This window comes from Pinus tabuliformis, chromosome 9, assembly GCF_031772625.1.
Source record: "Pinus tabuliformis cultivar Carrire ecotype Pingquan chromosome 9, CPIR1, whole genome shotgun sequence".
In the NCBI taxonomy this organism is placed as follows: Eukaryota; Viridiplantae; Streptophyta; class Pinopsida; order Pinales; family Pinaceae; genus Pinus; species Pinus tabuliformis.
Window position 1 is genome coordinate 359011833 of NC_142307.1, and position 6790 is coordinate 359018622.

Consider the following 6790-nt stretch of genomic DNA (forward strand, 5'->3'; position numbering starts at 1 on the left):
CCAAGTTGGTTGATTTGAATGAGAGTTTTTTGAGGAAAAAGATGCTAAATATTTTTTGGTGGTCCAAACCGCTCCAAAAATTAGTTTAACTCCACTAATTCACTCCTCCGAGGTAAATGATTCTCCTTCCTCAAGATATGCACTGGTTCATCAAGGGTTATGATTTATTTGGCTTGTATCTAGTCATTTTCTCTTTGGATCTAAACATTTCACTTAGAGAGGGATCATCCTCTCATTTTTTCTATAAATTGAGCTCTAAGCTCCTCATTGTAATATATTGTAAATTGAGCTCTTGGCTAAGTGAAGCTCTGCTAGAATTTTGTATGCAAGTTTTTCTAAGCTAACAAAAGAAAGACTTTGGGGGCAAATGATTTGTGGTGTTATTGTTCTACATTTATGGTAAAAAAAATTATGAGTTATTGGCTCTTAATTCTCTAACATGATTGGATTTATAATTTGTTAGTATTCATATGTCATTTCTTGGATTAATTTATGCAAGTTACCTTGTAATTTTTTGGATTAGAGAAACACTCTAGATCTAGAAGTGCTAGTGGGTTTTTGGTTGAACCCCTAGTTTTCGTTTTCCGATTGTGTTATCTAATCCCTTGTGGATCTAACAATATATTTTTAAAGTGTGTAGAGATCTATTTTTTTGAATCAGATCTTGAACATTTGAGGAAGCTTTCAGTTTAACCAACCAACTCTCAATGGATAGAAGTGGAAGAACCCACAATGACTTCTCTCGAAGGATTATGAAACGAATTTTAATGGGAGTTTCATAGCCATAGCTTGAGAACATCATAAATTTAAAGATCTATTTCTCTACTAATGTGCTTTTATTAAATAATCTAGCTATTTTAAGTTTGTTTATTGCTTACCCAAGAGTGGAGGTGTCCTTGTACTCTTTGGGATGGCATTAGTAATTTTTTGTATATATGCTAACCCTTGTTATATATAAATCATATTCCTCTTATATATATTTTGCATCTCCTCTTTATGCTTGCATAAATCTGAAGGAATAGGGTTTGGCTTGGAGAATTTTCATAAATGTTTTGCAAGTGGATGATTGAAGATCAAAGAAATATTTATCTTGGAAACTAAATCCTACCCTTGTTCATGGATCAAGCCATCAATATTCACCTCGTATCCCTTACGTAGATCTATTTTTTAGAGGCTGGACAGCTAGGGATTGAAATTAAATTCGAAGGGATCTCACATTTCAAGGCTTTGGAGAATCAAGATCTACATTTTGGAGGCCTTTTTTTCTCTTGGCCGTGAGCAAATAAAATGATTTTTTCCATCTTTTGTGAAGTTTTTTGGTTCTCTCATATGTGAAGGGTTTAAGCAAAATTTTTCTTGAAGGAGAAGCAAATTCCTTTGGAATTTCTCATTGTAAATTTGCCATATATTGTTTGTAAATATTTTCCATTTCTCTCTTGTATCTTAAGGAGGGGTATTGGATTTCAAAGCTCCATTTTTGTAAATCCTCCTTAAGGATCTAAAGCCCTCATTCTAGTCTAAGAGGGTTTCACCTTGTAAATATAATAAAACAAATATTTTTTTGAGGGAGTTCGAGATTTTTCCCCTTGGTATCCCACCTCCTCATTTGGAAGGAGGATCTCTTGGATGGTGCTGACTAACTTGCTCATCTTCTATTTGTTAGATTAGTTCATTTTCTTGCTTATTGCATCCTCTAATTTCTAGATCTAGTCTCTAACACACATTTATCAAGTAGTTTCAATCATTTGTCATCTACTTTATCTAACTTGCTTTTATTTTCATTGAGTGACTATAATTCCTTGATATAATTTACATTTGCTTCATTGAGTAATTTTCACTTCTTTCATTGATCATTAGCATAAGCTAATCTCACATTGGTATCATAATTTGTGCTCAAGTTACTATTTGCTAATTTGAAATAAAGTAAAATGATGTTTTGCTAATTGATATTCATAAGATATTTCATATTTGAAGCATTTTACTCCTAATTTTCAAATCTATATCTCTTTGAAGTACTTGTCCTAATTTTAGATCTAATTTCTAGATTGTATTTCTCCAAAATTTACCTCCAAACATAAGCTTCGTTGATAGACATTTAGGGGCAATTTCCTCAACTATCATTCAATCTCCCTAAATTTGAGTTTGGAGCAAAGGTTAAAACATGTGACCTTGCAGTTCTCTTGTGATTGAGTCCCTTGTAGGAACGAAGGAATGCAGGTTGTACTAAAATCCTAGATAGGTATCGTTAATGAGGCATTTTCCTCCTGACTCTATCCTTCTTACAACTACCTCAGTCCTTACCAAGTTGAAGGAATTGAGGGGAATTCATACCTTAGAATAGGATTTAATAAAACTTACCAAAACCACTTTGCAATCACACACTCACTGATAAATTTGTTTCATCTTGCATCTATCAGTTATCATATAACTTTGGGTTGTGAGCATCTCCTTTTACTTGTACACATATCATTTAGGTTCCTGTACTTGATTACTTCATACTCATGTTATTTTTACTTTGATATTATTTGTTATATTTGAGAAATCTCTCATTTAAGTACAAGTTTCACTCCCTTACAAGTTTCATTTCATTGCTCACATCTCAAAGTTGTATCTAATCTCTTGTGGTTTTTTGTTGTATCTCACTAGCTCTTGTATTTCAAATTCCCATTTTGTGTAACTTTGTTGACCTTGAAGTTACATTTCATCTACAAGTATTGTGATTGAGCATATATTTCTCGCAAGAATATTATTTGGCATTGGTCTACCTACATACATTTTCTTTGTGGGATATCATATTAAGTCTATTTGATTTATCTCCATTGCTGATGGTTATATGTTCTTAGTTACTTGTACTTTGCTAAATCAATTTTATTTCAAGATATAATTCAAGTTGTTAAATTGGTAAGAGCTTGACTAATTTGATTAAACATCATAATCTCCTAGAACTTGTTATCTTTAACAAGCTTTCCTTAGGGACCACTCCCCTGACTTAGCTAGGAGATAGTCTAAACAGAAAGAGTTGCGATCAAATGACAACACCTTCTCTGAGCGTTTCCACAAAGAATACACCCTGTTGGGTTGAGGACTTCCCCACTTGTCTTGAGTGTGCAAATTTGTGGACAACAGGGCACATGTCAAGCACATGTTGAATTTTGACGCATGGTGGTACATGTTTGGCAACAGAACACGTACCAAACACTTCTTCACGAATCTATGTCCAACCAGAGTAAGAAAAAGTTTGAATTGCAAAAGGCAAAAAAACAGGGAGACTGGTAGTCTCATAGGCTATATTTAGTCTCGTGGACAGTAAAATATCATTCATTCATTCCAAAAGATGTGCCAAACATATACCCAACACGTGTCCTCACAAATCCTTGTCCAACAAAGAAATATTCATGACACGTGGGCTATTTGGATATGCCCGGTAACTTAGATCAGGACATTTTATGGAAATTGTCTCAGGTGGAAAATTACACGATGATACCTGCAAAAAAACTGGCCGACCAAAATGAGCCGAGAGATATGGATGGGACATCAACAACGGATCGGACGTTAACAACGGCTGGCTAATTCTCTCATAAAAAGACCGTTGAAGTTGAATAAACACTAAAAGCTAGCCAACATTCATAGTGTGCCCCAAAGAATTGAAAACTTCCTGAGTGGCCTGTGCACCTTTGTTTGCAATGAAGTAAATTACTAGTAACAGCACCTACATCAATCAATATTGGCCACACGAATGATGCAGCACTTACATCATCAGATTGATCACCTCCATATTCTTGTTGTACGAGCAGAGTATGATATATTTCTATAGTTTCATTGTGGAAAATAAGAATAAGAAAATTGCAAAATCAAGGTGTGCACGACATATGTAAGAAAATTGATAAACCATTCTTGAAATGAAAAAAATTAACCCTGTTAGCTTCTTGACATCTTGATGTCGCATCTAAATTTAGAGCACAAGTGAACCCTCTATATAAGCTTAAAATTTATATATATTCATTCAATCCATATAAAACAGATATTTGAAGCTTCTTTTCTGTAGCCACCGTTTATTGTCAATAAAATCAATTGCCCTGTTGGCATCCACGCATAGACCTTCATTTATACAAATATGTTGCATTGGCCTTAAAAGGAAAGATATGCCAATTTACATATTCCTATCTTCACTGCTTTGTGACACATGACTATTCTCTCTTTCGGTGGGCACTTTTGTTACAACTATTGCATTTGCTTGTAGCCGCAAGCCTGATAAAATTGCTTTCATTAGGGGCTGTTGATCCTGGGCAAAATCCTTTATTTCTCTATGATGATCAGCCAGCAATGGTACAGAGGCATATTCTTTGTCTAATTTTTCCTTAGCAAGGGTATGTATTGCTTTTAGTTCTTTATTTTCAATTTGTAGGTGCTCTAGTTGAGACTTTACGCTATTGAGGTACTTGACAGTATTAGCAATGGCAAGTCGACTGTGTTCCATCTCCTCTTCGTCCTCCGAAGTCTAGGATTGCGTTGGCTTCCTGCCAAAAATGTCTTCAACTAAAGTTTTCAAGCCACCTCCCAGCTGCCCAAACAAATTTCAAAATTCAAACCTGATTTTAAAAGATACTTTTCATGCATAATAAAAAGTATGCACAAGATATATGTCATTATCAAAAATAGTGAAAATAATGAATATTATCAATCAAAAAACTAAATAAAAATCAATTTGTACACTCACAGGAGAACAGCGAGTCCCTCATGCTGTTTCTGTTGTTTGCTTGTGTTCTTTTACATGTTTGTCCATTGTCAAAAATAGTCGAAATAGTGAATGAATATGAACCATAAAAATAAAATGTGGTGTATGAGGACAAGAGCTGTGAGATATTAATGGATCTCCCATTTCCCAGGAGTTAACTAATCATACACTAGTCTTCTCTAAGCCTCCAAAATGCAATTTTAAAGTTTTCTTGCAAGGTTTTAGGAAAACAATTATGCAAGACAGGATCACAATGCATGTATTCAGCACAAGCAAAGACAAAAGCATCCACGTAAGCTCTAGTCTTTTGGTTAAATTATCAACTAAATAGAAGCGATGTACTAAACGCATAAGAGGGAACCATCTTGTGGTGTAAACGCATAAGTGGGAACCATCATCCACAAGAGGAGCATGGGGGTTCCTAACTTCTAAGGTAATCAAGGAGGTCGATTGAAACACTTGGAAGAGCTAACCTATGCTAGGCTCAAGGTTTGGACATTGCAACCGTACATCGTATGGGTAAAGGTGCTCCAACTGTTTAATTAAAACAAAGCATTGCGATGGAATCCGATGTTTAATTAAAACAAAGCATTGCGATGGTCCCTGCTGATGCTAACGCAATGTGATTTCTGCCCAGCGCTCTGAATGTCAACGTGAAGAAATTCAACCAAGCGCGGGTAAATGGCGGGAGTAACTATGACTCTCTTAAGGTAGCCAAATGCCTTGTCATCTAATTAGTGACGTGCATGAATGGATTAACGAGATTCCCACTGTCACTATCTACTATCTAGAAAAACCACAGCCAAGGGAACGAGCTTGGAAAAATCAACGGGGAAAGAAGACCCTGTTGAGCTTGACTCTAGTCTGACTTTGTGAAATGACTTGAGAGGTGTAGAATAAGTGGGAGCCGTTTTCAGTGCAAGTGAAATGCCACTACTTTTAACGTTATTTTACTTATTCCGTGGGGCGGAGACGGGGCACTGCCCCTGTTTTTGGCCTTAAGGCACATTTCGGTGGGTCGATTCGGGTAGAAGACATTGTCAGGTGGGGAGTTTGGCTGGGGCGGCACATCTGTTAAAGGATAGCACAGGTGTCCTAAGATGAGCTCAACAAGAACAGAAATCTCGTGTGGAACAAAAGGGTAAAATCTCATTTGATTTTGGTTTTCAGTATGAGTACAAATTGTGAAAGCGTGGCCTATCGATCCTTTAGATTTTCAGAATTTGAAGCTAGAGGTGTCAGAAAAGTTACCACAGGGATAACTGCCTTGTGGTAGCCAAGTGTTCATAGCGACGTTGCTTTTTTATCCTTCTATGTTGGCTCTTCCTATTATTGTGAAGCAGAATTCACCAAGTGTTTGATTGTTCACCCACCAATAGGGAACGTGAGCTAGGTTTAGACCATCGTGAGACAGGTTAGTTTTACCCTACTGATGAACCACACCGCAATAGTAATTCAACTTAGTACGAGAGGAACCATTGATTCACACAATTGGTTATCGTGCTTGGTTGAAAAGCCAGTGGCGCGAAGCTACCATGTGTTGGAATATGATTGAACGCCTCTAAGTCAGAATCCATGCTAGAAGCGGTGCATGTCAATCTTCGACTGTATCTCGACCCACAGTAGGGCGTCACTTTGTCGCCCCCAGGGGCCTGTGTCATTTGAAAATAGTGACCGTGAAGCATCTCAGTCGGTGGTAGCTTTGAAATTCAATTCCAAATGGTCATTGAGACGAATCTTTTGGGTTTGGACATTAAGCAACATGATTAGAAGTTAGTGAAACAAATTGGAGTGAGAAACAACAATTTATACAGGTTACAGTTAGGCGCTCCAAAGACACTAGTGAGCAACAACGGCAAGAGAGACATGGGAGAGTTATGGCATAGGAGGATGGGACATATCCATCATGGAGCACTTAGACTACTCAGGGAGACTATGACAGAAATTCCAGAAATTAGTACGGAACATGATGAAGTTGTGAAAATTTAAAGTTTGAAATCCTATTGCAATAACTAGAAATTATTCTTCTAATTGTTAATTAATTTTAACAACTTA

General features: G+C 36.5%; 1 pseudogene; it reads left to right on the top strand.

The window, feature by feature from the left end:
* The first annotated feature begins 5183 nt into the window (after positions 1-5183).
* LOC149148692 (25S ribosomal RNA) lies at positions 5184-6483 on the top strand (annotated as a pseudogene).
* Positions 6484-6790: the final 307 nt, after the last annotated feature.